This window comes from Sabethes cyaneus, chromosome 3 (assembly GCF_943734655.1).
Source record: "Sabethes cyaneus chromosome 3, idSabCyanKW18_F2, whole genome shotgun sequence".
Taxonomy (NCBI): Eukaryota; Metazoa; Arthropoda; class Insecta; order Diptera; family Culicidae; genus Sabethes; species Sabethes cyaneus.
In genome coordinates this window covers 248,431,437-248,446,236 of record NC_071355.1, presented here as the reverse complement: position 1 = coordinate 248,446,236, position 14,800 = coordinate 248,431,437, and the positions used below count along the sequence as shown (strand labels likewise).

The 14,800-nt window shown below is 39.2% G+C and overlaps 1 protein-coding gene and 1 non-coding gene across 4 annotated transcripts in view; both read left to right on the top strand.

Moving 5' to 3' along the window:
• Positions 1 to 14,800, top strand: part of LOC128741437 (disintegrin and metalloproteinase domain-containing protein 10) — a 131,780-nt gene that overhangs the window by 22,209 nt on the left and 94,771 nt on the right. The gene's annotated exons all lie outside the window — the stretch shown is intronic.
• Positions 6,616 to 6,688, top strand: Trnak-cuu (transfer RNA lysine (anticodon CUU)). The gene has a single exon. It is a non-coding gene; the product is annotated as a tRNA-Lys (tRNA).

Genomic DNA, 14,800 nt, shown 5'->3' with positions numbered 1-14,800 from the left:
GCAGTCGTAGCAAACAATTTCAAATCATCAGCATACACTAACAGAACAGCTACAAAAGCAAAGGTCCTATATTGCTGCCTTGAGGGACTCCAGACATATTGATAAATTCCGATGAAATACTGGATTCGAGTTTGACTCGTAGTACTCTACCGCTGAGATACGAATTTACAATTATGCGTCTGTTTGCTTTTTGAAATCCCTGTAAAGGAAGCGAAACAATGGTTTTTGCCATACATCTCTCATCGGTGGAACCCCCCTGTTTTTCTTCCATTCACTTACACAACTGTTATTGAAAGAGAATCGCAACCCCTTTTGCTTGATTAGTACTTCCCACTTGATAAGGACCACCCCTCTTTTATCAGCCCCCAGTTGATTCTCTAATGTAAAGGAACATGTGTGCCAAATTTGATAGGAAACGGTCAAGGCATTCTGGAGCTATGGCGGAACATACAAACATACGTTCATTTATACAGGGTGTTAGGTAGCTTAGTGCAAATATTTCAGTGGGTGATAGAGGACCACATTTGACAAATCAAATCTCACTCTGTTTCAATTAAATTAAATCTAGTACAAAAAGTATGCTAGCTAGCTCAGTTCTGTTGCTTTCATTCAAAAGGTGAGAAAATTTTACACTGAAAATTGCCGTTAAACAATCTCATTCACAGAAATTACACCTTTCTGAAACAAAAACCTTTAAAATAAGTGTTTCTCAAACCATTGGCGTTTTTATCAAATTTCTCCTAAAAAAGTGTGATAAAGTTGATTGCTTTTATCCATCAATTTAAAGCTCTGGTACTGTTCTACAATTCGTTTTTCGGTTTGAAACTCTTATTACTTTTAGTTTCGTTGCATCTTGCATATCAATTTTAAACTGACCGTGTTGCATTAGTATCTGAAAACGGCACGAATGCATACATCACGCATAGTACACTAGAACACCGTGTGCGTCCGACACGATCGGACGCGTGTGGGAAACAATAAACAACAATAACAAAAAAAGAGGTAGAGATAAACAACAGAAAGAGAGAGAGAGAGAGAGAAAATTGTTAAAAGCAAAAAGATCGCTAACGCTCAGTAGTGATCCGAAACTGTACCGATTCGTTCTCGCTCTTAGCTGAACCAATCTTTAAAGAAAATGATTCAAAGGCTCATTAGCGTCTGCGAGTAAAATAAACTGACTCGCGTGAGGTGATTACTGACTAATACCTAACCCTTTTCCAAATCCGTAATATTTATAGAAGAGTCTCTGAATCGGAGGATTTCTGTAAAGTAAATACATGGCTTCCATTTTCTTAAACTACAGTAAAGATGGGCGTGGCCAGCAATCGTGACTCCTAGCTCTAACTTTGACTGAAATAATATTATTCTCAAACACTCAGGCGATAAGAGAATAATATGAGTGTCTACGAAATAATCTACAAAATATGCCAGCATAGGGGAGTGTCGTCGTGGTTGGGCCACGTTTTGGAACTCGCTCATAACTTTCGTTTCTAAAGGAATTTTGGAAATCTAAATACATCGTTGCAAAGGTCTAAGAATAAGGTATATTTCCGGAAAGTTTTGAACTGATTGCTTGGAAAATAAAAAAGTTATAGGCATTTACGTGAAGACAAAAAATGTTGTCATAGTCGGGCCATGTTGTACAGTTTGGGCCACCGCAGAAAATCTAAGACATTCGTATTGAAATTCTATAAAGAGATATGAAATGATTGAATTCCGTGAACAACGGCTCATATAGGTACAAATACCTTATTATTAATTGCATTTTTGCGAAATTTTGGCGATGTTGTAAAATCAATATTGCTACCATCGCCTTTTCCGAGGTGTACTACTACAATAAAAAACAACAAAAATCTAGAGTTTTATCGTATTAATTTTGCTTTATTTCATCACATTTTACATGACTGACATTCTCTAGCGATTATTGCGCTTCTGCGCTTAAAATTATGGTGGCCCAAGCATGACTACTCAAATGGCCCGACCTTTACAAATAGCGCTTTTCTAGTATTTCACCATAGCGTTCCCAAAAACCTTACTGGAGGGGATTTTTCTATAGTCTTTGTGTGCAGCACAACACACTTCATACATTTTCCAAATTTATCTCGTTAATTGCTTTTCGTGAATCATTTCTTGAAGAAAGTTCATTGCGCCTTCAAAACTTTTTTTGTAAGATTTAGTCACTGAATTCAGTACGGGTGTTTTGAATACACGATTGAACCTCACCATATTGTGAAAAGTTCGCTATCACAGTAAGAAGTTTTACAATGGTTGTATCATAGATATCATAAGTTACTAAAACTGTGAAATCGTGAAGGCCTGACCATAACAGTGGCCCGACGATAACGACAATACCCTACCTTAGAAAATTTACTTACAATTTCATCCAAAAATGTTTGTTCTATGATACTCGGCGAAGATCATGACCTAAAAATAATGACCTAAGATAAATAAATAGTTATTTATTATTGTCTACCAATTATTTTTCTACTAAATCTGGGTGATTATGATATAGTTGTTATGCTAGATCTTGATTAATAATACCATCATTGATGGCAGTTGAAAGTTGTTAAAAAAATATCAACTCTATAGACCCCAATTTACTCTCATGGGGTGCATCGCTTAAGTAACTGAAAGGTTTACAGAGAGATTAGAGTACAGGACAGTTACGGGGCTAGTGCAACAATCCTGCTGATTCTATCTAGCAGCACCGTCTAGCCGAGATTCGAGCATACGACGACTGGTTTGTTAGACCAGCATCGTACCTCGAAACCAACTAAGCGGTTGTCGTGAATAAATATTAATAGTGGAATTTAATTTGGAAAGAGTTTTTTCTTTTCTTCAATTTCAGAAATCAAATAAAAAACAATGAAGGTAGAATCCCAAAAAAGTGATTGCAAACGTCCTATTTTTTTATTTCGGGGTCTTCGGTTTAACAAAAACATCTGTAGCTGCTGTCATCAATATAATTGGTTGGACTCGGCCCCGTAGATGGGTAACTACTTACCCGAAACCGGTCGGCACAAAAGTAATTTTATACTTATTGTAAGAACAAAAGCTACAAGGGTTCATGCCTAGTGGAAGGGGCGCAGGCTTGACGTAGGACTACGAATGTAGAGCAATTCGTCTCCCAATGATTTTTGTATGAATTTCATCTATAGATGCCCAAGTTGCGCATTAAAGGATTGTGTTCTTACATGTGAAAAATTCAGAATTTCAATTCTTCAGATAACTTAAATTGTGGACCTGAAAAGGTCCGTTTGTTAATCTTGAATTCTAAAAATTTCTGACTCCTGATGTCAATTGTCAACTCTCGTCATTTAGATGGCTTATTGGTGTGAGGATTCACACTATTGGGAATATTGTTTACCGGACAAACGCTACTTGTAAGGTCTGTAATCAGAATAGACTTTTATGTTTATGATCGTTTAGATAAATTTGTCCACTACGTTTTAGTACGGTAGACAGAAGTCGAAATTAGGTTACTTTCGAAATTTATTATAATGAAAGGTTATCCATGATGTGTAACACAATTAGTAGCAATGCTATTTGGACACGGGTTCACCGCCACAAATTTTACGTTTCAAAGATCTAATCAGAAGAAAGTTCTTCATGATCTAACAAAAGAACCACATTTAATAAATTTCAATACGATTAGTAAAGAAAATTTTTATCTCTTCGTAAATGATTTCGTTCGTCCTAAAACGGACGGACCTTTAGAATGAAGCCACGAATGTGACTCGAAAGCTGCCTGCCGATGTGTCACCTACCAAAGCCGCTGACCGAATGACGATGCGCAGCAAAAGGTATAGCAGCCAAAAAACCATATCATTCGCTGGCGGATGAGTCGATGGATTCTTGGTGAATGGTGAATTTGGATGTCTTCGTTGCCTTATCCGGGGAAGCAGCAACAGCTGAAGCTCAACAATTTTCGATCGGATTTATATAGGGCGTAAATTAAATACAATAATAAGGGAACTTAACCCATAGCTTATCTCCTACATATTTCTGTCATTCGTGCTAGGGAAGCATTGACGTGGGAAGGCAAAAAAATGAAAATAATCAAACGACGAGTAATCGTCTAATATTTTCTCAATTATTAAACGTTTGTTAGGGAAACATGTAAACTACTGTATTGTAATGTATTTTTTGAAAAATTCCAAATCGATTGTTGCCAATATCTTTAAAATCTATTAAGGGATGACTGAGTGATAATTTGTTCTTTAAATTTGTTATTGTTTGTCTGATATGCTGTCAAAAAATACAAATTATTGCCTTCAAGTATAATAACCTACTTTTTCAATGTTAGCTGTATAAATTTCAAAAATTGATTCATTATTGCACAAAGACAACGGCTAGCACAGCACTAGCTGCATTCGGACCAACTTCGTTGGCAATTACGCGCATTCCCTTCGCGTGTTGTATTTTGCGCGACGACGCAGCGTTGAATGCTGTCGGAAACCGTGCATGCCGTGAGTCACCACAGGGCATGCAAAAAGACACATCACCAAGCGCCGCGATGCAGGTCAATAGTTGATAATTCGATTATCCGGGTGGACGTAACCGCCGAGAACTAGTTTAGCGCTGACAAGGACTTTGGCGTGGCGTGACAAAGAATGAACGTCGTCCGGAATGGGAGCAACTAGTTCGATATCGTATGGTTGAGGGAAAAAATGAAGGAGAAGTTGCCAAGTTGTCAATGACACTTTCGTGTCATTGTGTGAATTAGAACCGTGCGGTTTTTTCTCCTGACAGACGTACCGTAAATAATCACAAGCGGTGCATGATCTGCACCGAAAATGTTTCAGCTACCACGACAATATATTGACAGGGAACAGGAAGGTTCAGCACATTTTGGAATTTGTCGTGTGTTATTTTTCATTCTCTTTGGATTGAAACAAATCTCAATTTTCGAGTGCATCGGGTCGTTGGATGCCGTATGTAGTAATATTCAAATGTACGACGCGCTGATGCAGCCTGCCAGTGCAGATACGCTCACTCTTTCCGGAGTGAGTACGCAGTAAGCAATGATTAAGATATGCTAGAGAGCGTTTATTACACGGGTTCCACCATGTTGGAGGTTGCTTGCTGCATGTCTACGGCAGCCATTCCAACTTGGCAAACAAGCCAACCGTATACTAGACTTTAACGATGATGGACGCATATGCAGAACGTTACAGGTTTTCCGTAGGATGCACAGACGAGATGACTATGAGCTGCAGTGCTGCTGAAAAAACTGTAGCGTAGCAAGCTAAAAATCGACTTTTATAGAATTATCTGTATATTTATGACGGTGGAAAATCACCTAAAATATTTCATAAACCGCTTTGTAGGAATTTAAAAAAATCGATATTGAAATGGCCTATAATTCTTATTTATGTCCACAAACACTGACTACCGCACCGAAAGTACGCCGATGCATCGCAGTTAAATTCAACTGAAATCATCTTTTCCCATTTTTTTTGCACAAACCCTATGTACTGCTATGCTTGACGGCAATGCCGGAACGTACATGCACATTCATGACTGAAACCGAAGATTATGAGTCAACGACAGCGGCAGCAGCAGCAGCATTACGTTATTATACCAGCGTCACATTTTACGTCAACGAATCAGCGAGTAATCCATCGTGTGCTGTCGGGCCGAGAATTCCGCCATAACGTGCCGTGGATGCCTTCAATTCGGATCGGACCATTGAGTGTATGCACCATCGCAATTCGCTGGATAGCTGGTCGGTCGGATTTGTATGATGAGCCTCGGCCTGAATGGGCGCCCATCTTTCTCTACCTACCAGTATGATGTACAGCAGTAGAGGGTGACGTTATGAGGACTTTGAATGCTATCAATCTATACTTCGCCTTCCATAGTTCGCTTAATCACCCAAGCCGGTGAAGGCTTGCAGCGGTCTTGCGGCACCACTTACGAATTCAAACAAACATTATAAAACACGCATCTAGTCGCGATTCATTTGCCGGTTCCATGGCTGCACTTTTACAGCGGCCAGGTTAAAATTTATTTCTCTCTCTCTCTATGCGTCTCCACTGCTTCTAAAATTGATTTCAAGGTTTATTACGGTTCTTCCGTCGTTACTCAGACAAACGAGAAACCGTAAGTCAAGGACGCCATGGGATTTCGTAAGTAATGCCTCGCTGAGTGCGCGCGAAATACAAAACATCGAAGGCGCACTTGACTTGGCTTATCGGGATTTCAAACAACCGTAAAAATCAGTTCACCCGCCAGCAGCTCCGGGTAGCAAATAACTGGCGTGTAGCATCAATTAACCTTGAGTTGTTGATGTTTGAAGTTCAATGCGGCATGTCGAGGCACACACTGACTGTCAAGGATGTGTGTCACTCACAACCGCACGAAATGCGGAATTGCTGATTACTGATTCGAAACTGACGAGACCCAGTCCCGTTCTCCGTTCATCCGACCAATTAGACACGGAAATTGACTTTTCGGTTTCCTGAATCCAGTATGATTCCGATGAATGTCGGTACCGAATGCAAGAGCGGTAAGGAAAAATAACTACACTAGGGAGTAAGGGAACAGGATGTGATGCATCCTGTCGGCAGATGAAAGCCTGTCGTGAGATAAGAGATTGCTTTTGCCTAACACGCCCGGCTAGCTCAGTCGGTAGAGCATGAGACTCTTAATCTCAGGGTCGTGGGTTCGAGCCCCACGTTGGGCGGTAAGCTTTTTTTTAGATATTAATTTTTCTATTGAATCCATTAGTAAGTTTGAAATGATTTTATTTCATAATTTCATAAATGGAGATAGTACCCAAGTAATACTCATCGCGAAACTGGGTGAGTAACGAGAAAAAAAAGCAAGAACTATAATATATATATTTGACTAGATAAGGCATAAGCCACTTTAAGTTATTTTATTCAGCTTTCTCCCGAAAACAGGTTAACGGGATACATATTAGAATCAAAAAAATCAAACTTTTTTAGAATAGTTGAAGTATGTTAGAGTTCTTGCAAAGGGCTTTGCAAATGCACACAAATGCTAACCGCTAAGTTTTTACTGTCTGTCTGCTTTTCTGTTTTGCGAGATAACGAGTATTTACAGTACATTTTTTTAAATTTCAACATCAAGTGAAGCGATACAGGTCGGACTCGATTATCCGGGTGCATAAAATTTATTTTAATTGAAATTGAAATTAAAGAAAAACTTTTTTTTTTCACAATTAAATTCCACTATTAATTTATTCACGACAGATACGTATTTTGCCTACGACTTGCAGGCTTCATCAGTGTCTATTTTCGAACTTCTGTTTTTTTAATGATAAACACGTTTCAAACGTAAACACAATTAAAAAAAACCCATTAAAAACTAAATTTTTCGGCCGGATAATCGAATTCGACCTGTATTCTTGTTGCTCGGTCACCGTTTCTCCCTCATTTTCGGTAAAGAGCTACAGAACACAACTACTTAGGCATTGCTTCAATAACCGGTTGCTCCCTTACCTAGTTTTCACTCTTTCTCCTTCACACCTTGTCCCACTCTGTTTGGACACTATTAATTATTTTTTGTTATTAACATTTATACCGTGAGCGTACCATATTCTGCGCAGTTAAGACATTTTTATGATTCTTCCGCTATTCTAAGTATTCTAGATTTAAAATAACAACGTGGATAGCGTCAACGTGTAGTGCTACGGTCTATAATATCTGGTAAAAAAATATGGTAAAAAAATTGTAAGTCGACCAATAATTGAGTATATTTTTTGTTTTGTAAACCTATCCACGGTGCCTAATTCTGCGCACTTTCTTGCCCATGTTCCTAATTCTGCGCATGTTTGCTCCTAATTCTGCGCACCCAAAAAGTGAAAATAAATACTCCTGCCATGCTGTTTATGTCTTTATATGCTGAAAGCACACCAAAAAATCCGGCATTAGTTATTGCCATAATTAAATTCAAGATCCGGCCTTCTTGTGCTATCCGGGTAGCAAAGGAATATTGTTATCATTTTGATTGCCTCATTTTAAATATTTTATTCTCGATAACGTGAAGGGCGAATTGATTCGGGTTTTCTGCATACTGAACATTACACTGTAAACTAATACTAAAAATTGTGTTTTCATGTAGAAACCACTTCCCCACTCCCTGACGGCCCCATGATGTTGGACATTAAAAAAAAGAGAACATGATTTCATGAATTGACGCTCGTAGGTTCGGACCCCGAGACACAGCAGATGATGACAATCAATGCAAGTTAAAGATTCTACTTCAATTTTCAGGCCTCTATACCTCAGCCATTTGGGTGAGGTTGCGTATTCTTTCGCGATTTCTTCGTAGGATACATTACTGCGCAGAATTTGGAACATGAATAAAAAATCTGTGCCTAAATCTGCGCATTATTGCATCGCATTTTTCTAAGGAAAGCAATGCATGCAATCACTCTTTTTGTCTAAAACATGACTAAAACTAATTATTCTTTCTAATTACGCTGGGTAATTTGATCATTGCAAAGAATTTAGTTCATAAATTTGTTAATTTTCTAGAAGGCAATCTTAGCGTTGATGCTAACGACGATGTTTTCTGTCATATAAAATACTTTCAGTTTCACGTTAAATTATATCGCTCTAAAATATTATGGCCCGTTTGTGAAAAATGGCGTAATATTCAACAGACATTTATGAAAAAAATAACGCAATGATCATAGTTATGCACAATGTTGAAAAATACTTATATAAAGAAAAATGCTTAGGATTTAGGAATTAGGAGCTGCGCAGAATTGGGAGCGGTCACCATGGTACCAGTGAAAATGAGACAATGTCCTGTTATAAGACCAGTGCAAATGCTTAGATCTTTCTTCGAAAGCTCCAGGATTTTGCGAGTCATTGAAACGTTTGGAGAGATGAACCGTTTCGACTGCCTAGCATTGAAAGTGTTATTCGAATTTGATTCCACTTTCGTACAATCCCATGCTTTTAGCTCCATTTTTAAAGCAGAAGCAGATAAGCCACTGAAGGGCTCAGGCCCAGTACAAATTGATGAGATGATCCGAGTCTTTCGAGCGCATCAGCTCTTTCATTTCCATCGATTCCACAGTGACCTGGGACGCAGTACAAGTCGACTTGGTTACGACAAGACAATTTTTGGAGTGATTAAATACATTCCCAGACAGGTTTTGCTGTGCATGGCGCCGACTTTAGAGCGTTTAGAGCTGCTTGGCTGTCGAACATGATGCATATATTTGGATGTCTATAGTTCCTGCGCCAGCACACAGTCGTACATTCTAGAATTGCTTGTATTTCAGCTTGGAATACAGTTGGCCATCTGCCCATAGAAGTTGACATGTCAATTCCTGGGCTAGTTACTCCTGCTCCCAATTTATTGTCCATTCTAGAACCAAGTGTATAGAAAACAATAGAGCCTGAGCGAAGATCGGGACCACTATTGTTCCAAGTATCACGCCTAGGTTCAAATACATGAAATATTCGATTAAAATTGTATTTTTTCGCCATCCTGTCCTCATTATTGATTACAAGAGCATCAATACAAATAGTTTTTGGAATATTGAGATGACCTGTTAGGTCACCTTCAAAGAGATTCATTGATCTTTTGATCCTCAGAGCACTCTTTTCAGCTTCTAGTTGTATAAACTGATGCAATGGAAGTATATAAAGTAACGCATCGAATGCCTCCGATGGTGTACTTCTTATTGCACCTGTTATTGAGAGAGTGGCGAGCCTTTGAAGTCTTCCTAGCGTTTTTTGGGTAACTTTCTCTTTCGTTTTTGGCCACCAACCCAGCGAAGCATGGGTAATCCTGGGTGTTACAATAGCCGAGTAGATCCAATAGATCATTTTCGGTTTCAGTCCCCATTGCTTACTAAAAATTCTTTTACGTATCCATAGAGCATTTGTAGCTTTGTTTAGTGCATACTCTAGATGTGCCTTCCAATTGAGTTGTCTGTCAAGAAATACTCCAAGATATTTGACAGTGTCTGAAAGTTTTAACCCTCTAACTGGTGCTTTTGAAGCACCAGAGCCGCATACGAAATTTATTTTGAGTTGACAGTATGCAAAATGTCTTCAGAACAGATTTCTTGACATTTTGATATTAATATCACAACATTCTGACCATGCATTCAAAAGTTATCATTTTTCAAAAACAAAAATTCCGAAAAATTTCGAAAATAATTAATGCGCAAATATTTCTTTTTTTACTTTCGATGAAAAAGAAAGCACATCTAGAACAAAATGATTGACCTTAAAATTTTTCTATGAGTAAATTTCATGCTTTATATCAATTTTGTAATGTATTTGAATTGAAAAAAATATCTGGGTAGAGCGTTAGACATGAACGAAAAAGAGAAATTGGACTTTTTCTAAACTGGCGCTCCTCCAGATAATTATTTTTGCATGATAATCAGAACTTAAGGTTCTTTTGAGTGTACTCTTATAATAAAACAGTCATTAGCTTGACATCGATTTTACGATGTTGCCCGTTAGAGGGTTAAGTGTCCCTTTCAATCTGATGTTGTTTAATGTAAATTTTTTCTTCTCGTAAAAATGGTATGATAGTAGTTTTATTGGCATTTATGTTGAGGCTTTGCCTATCACGCCACGATGAAATCAAATTTAAAGCAAAATAGAATCAAATTTTCCTCGAACAATTATGACTATATCATCTGCGAAACCAATTATTTCAAAGTCTAGTGCTGTTAACTTGTGAAGAAGATACGGCTCCTTGTGGGGCACCCTTTTACTGCTCTAATGCTTATAGATGAGCTTCCAAGGTTTGCTGATATCTTCCTTTTTGATAACATTTCGCTAATCCAATGGATAATGGATATATTGAAACCACGGTTCGTCATAGCCGTAATCATTGAATTATGGGATGAATTATCAAATGCGCCTTCTATGTCAAGAAAGGCAGCTAGTGAAAATTGTTTCGCTTCAAGAGTTTTTTACAGCAGTTTGTACTGCTGTTATTGAAGATTTGCCTCTTTGATATACGAATTGGTATTTGTGATTGTTTTTAACACAACAGATGATAAGCTTATCGGCCTGAAATGAACGTGACCCGAACTTGTCGCCATACTGCAGTTATATGACCTAGTATCAGGCTTTGGTTGAAAAAGGTTTGTTAGAATAGGTGTTAAAAACGCCTTGCCCTCCACATGTAGTCATGATTGAACAGGGGAAATGTGCTCTTATCATTAACTCTAATGTTTCCTTAGTTGAGTTAGTAAAAGAGCCGTCTTCTTTTTTCAAAGTATCTAACCCATTAGAATGATCTTTAGCGAGGATTTTCTGCAATCTAGCAGTTGCTGGAGTATTTTCAAAGTTTCCACATGTGTGCCTCCAGTGGATCCTCTTTGATCTTCATACAAATTTCCCTATTATAGGCAGTGAGAGTTTGTTTATACTCCTCCCAATGGTGGGTTCGTTTAACCCGGTTGAATAATTTCCGAGTTTACTTTCTAAATTTCTCCAAAGTTTTGTTCCACCAAGGTACATATCTCTATCCGTAGAGCGTTCCTTTGCAGGACAGCTTTCGTGATAAGCTTGTTGGATCAGGTTTGAAAGTTGTTTTAAGTTGTCCTCAAGTTCTTTACATGTCCTTGAGCAGCCTTTCAAGTTCTTGACTCCAACCTTCAGTTTCAAATTATACTGATCCCAGTTTGTTTTCCTGGGATCTCTTATAATTTCCTTAAGTTGCTGATTGGCTTCCGTAATCAAATATGATTTGCTTGTGATCGGCCAAGGATTCTTCATTCGATTCGTGCCAGTATTTTATTTTATCAGTCATCGCTGGACTGCATAGTGTTAAGTCAAGTACTTCTTACCTTATTGCGTTTACAAAAGTTGGCCTTTCCCCTTTATTGTATATATCTATATCATGTGATGATATAAAGTCTAAAAGGAGTTCACCTCTGTTATTGGTATCTATGCTGGCCCTAAATCCCTGAAGTAATACCGATAAGGTGGTGCCAGGGGGGATTGAGGCTGTAGACTCGAGTAGGGTTTTAGTGGGTCTGGATTCTCACGCCCCAGTAGGGGGGTCGGGATACCAAACCCCACTCCCTGAGTTGTCTTCTCAGGTGTCTGATAGCAGATTTCCCTACTCGTTAAAAAAAAAAATCAGTGCTACATCCAGGTTGCTTTCTGTGAATCTTCTCGTAAAGTACAGCAGTTGCTCCCTTTGCGTGGTGAAGATTCACCTGGACAAATTTAATATTTTTCCCATGTGGTTTTATATGATTTGTGGTACGACCGGGCTGTTTTAGGTATAGCCCTGCACCGTTGACACCACTAGGTCTTGGGATTTGACTGATTATATCAGCATCGCACGTTTCCTCTTGGGTCTTTTCGAAGTCAGGGTCACTCCCGAGCGCTGATCACCGACTTGATTTGTTATTTACATTTAAATTAGAAGTTTCATTAATTGTTTCCATCTCGATGGCTTTAATTTGCTGGGAGAAAGAATCAACTGTCCTTTACTAGCTTAGAATAGCGGGAGCAATTTACAGGCATGCAGGCTCCGTTTGACCTTGGAAAACTTAATTGGAACACATCCCCCCCAAGCATTCATCCTTAAGCACGAGTCGTGTTACACCGAGGATTGGGTTCCTCTTTTGCTATTTACTCAGAATGCGGCATGCTCCAATGTTGCTTGCTGCATTGTGAGCAAAAGTTTTTTACAAGATTTGTCGCGGAAAAGACTCGGTGTGCAGATCTAGATGGATCCGTCACATGTTTGCCATGGAGCTGCTGCACACCAGAAGACAAATCTCAACACTCCTCCGTTATCCTGGCTTGTGACAGACTTGTTCACTTTTTTTATGGAGTCACACTTGTTAGTTCATCAGCAAAGGTCCCTCACTGGTGGAGTTATCTGAAAATGTTACCTGGATAGCAATTTTTCAACGATTTAAAAAAATACTCCCAAAGTCGGCCTATCGCCAGTTGAAACCTTTTCATTCGGCATTGTGCTTCCGTTGAAGGAGGATCTCACAGAGGCACTCACTGGTTCACATTCGAGAAGTAATTCAAAATTTTCTTAGAATATTAGATCAAGAGTATATTCACAAGCCCATAAACTATGCTCGTGTACCAAATTTAAAAAAAAGTCTAAGACTTTTCGGCCACCCGCTACTTTTGATAAATCTCCTGTTGTCATATCAGCATTATGCATCGAAAGAGTCGTGCATTTTCAATCAACATTGAATTTGATTTGGACTCAAAATCAGTGCAATGAAATTTCGATTTTGAAATCTATTTTTTAAACCTTGCAACTTGCTCATCCCCCTTTTTTTTGTTAAACTGGATGAATCGACTTGAGTAATCTTTCTCGACTCGAAGGAAGTGAAACTTTTGGCATTGTTGATTATCCTAAGTAGACGAATTTCACCGTCTATTCTCGTTGCAAATTCAGAAACTGAAAGTCACAACCTTGAAAGTTTTTAGTTACGCTATCCTAATGTCTTCTCCTTTTTGCGTTGTTTCATCCATCCATCTAAGTAAAAAAAAAAGGAAAAACCATTGTGACCTCTACGAAGGTTTCGCTTTTTCCAATTGGAAATTTTAAATTTTCCCTCCTCACACCAACAAACCAACAAACAGTTGCAACGGAAAAAACGACCTTTCCTTCTGTCAGCCACCGCACCGGAATGCAAAGAAAAAGGCAGCACCATCGTACTTAATACATTTCTTTGCCTTGCGGGGCTCACTCCGATTTGCCTTGCCCTGGTGTGGTGTCCTGTTCTGACTGACGTGGCAATGAACGACCTTTCCTGGGGTTCGGTGATTTTTTGCGTTATTTTTCCCCTGCCGACGCCGATACTTGTTGTCGTTGTTGTTGTTGTCATTGTCCCTTGCAGCTTCCATCCGGCGAAGGTCGCCAGTAACCGCCACACTGGCTAACGGCAGAAAGAAATAGGGAAAAGTTTCTTTTTTTTTCTAGCTTCAATGTATTTTTTTTTCTCGTGAGGGTATGGGCTGCGACTGATGAAGATATTTTTTCTCGTGGTATGGCAGCTCAGCTATGGAACCGCGCACTTTCTACTGTGCTAGGCGATGTGTGTCTCTTCTACCTCTCAGTCAGTCGGCATTCGTTCCTTGTGTATCGCGAGCAAATATTCATTTTCCATCACAAAGGTGCCTGACAGCCAGCGGTCGGAATTTTCCGTATTTTCCTGTAATAAATATGCATATCGCGAGACCGACGAATCGCACAGGAGCAAAAAAAAGAAATGCTGGCAAGGACTTTAGGCGGGGTGGAACGTGCCGTGCACCGTTTGCACCGCTTCAGGTGCACCTCTCTCGACCAGGTAGGTACAGGTATCTTCCGTTGTGAAAGCATTGGTCGAACCACGTGCGTTTTTCTTCTTCGTGGCAAGGCTGTTCTGTACGTAATGTTGCAAGGATGGATAATGTTCGCTCGGTCTGAGGGAAAACTGGCGAGTGAGCTGGAAAGGAAAATGATGAAAGGAAATGAATAACACTTGCTCACTCCTGCTGGGTAATGTTGTGGCATGGCGGCTGGCTGTTGGTTGTGTGTCGTTAGCATGTATTTGCTCAGCGTTAGTAAACTGTTTGCGAAGGACGGCTGATCCCATGTGAACAATCTATTGATTTTAAAGCATTTTCTTTAAGTTTTTTTTCGTTATTAAAGCAATTTGCGATGCTAACTGGTTCAGATCCAGACGTGAGCCACCTCAGGGCATTCCGTCGGATTCGCGTGTCGTCCTAACCGGCAAGTCTATTATTATTCTTTCCGAAATGTTGTTTTTCTAAGCATTCATGCTCTTGGCATCATGTTTCAAAGTTTCGTCGAGCAAAAA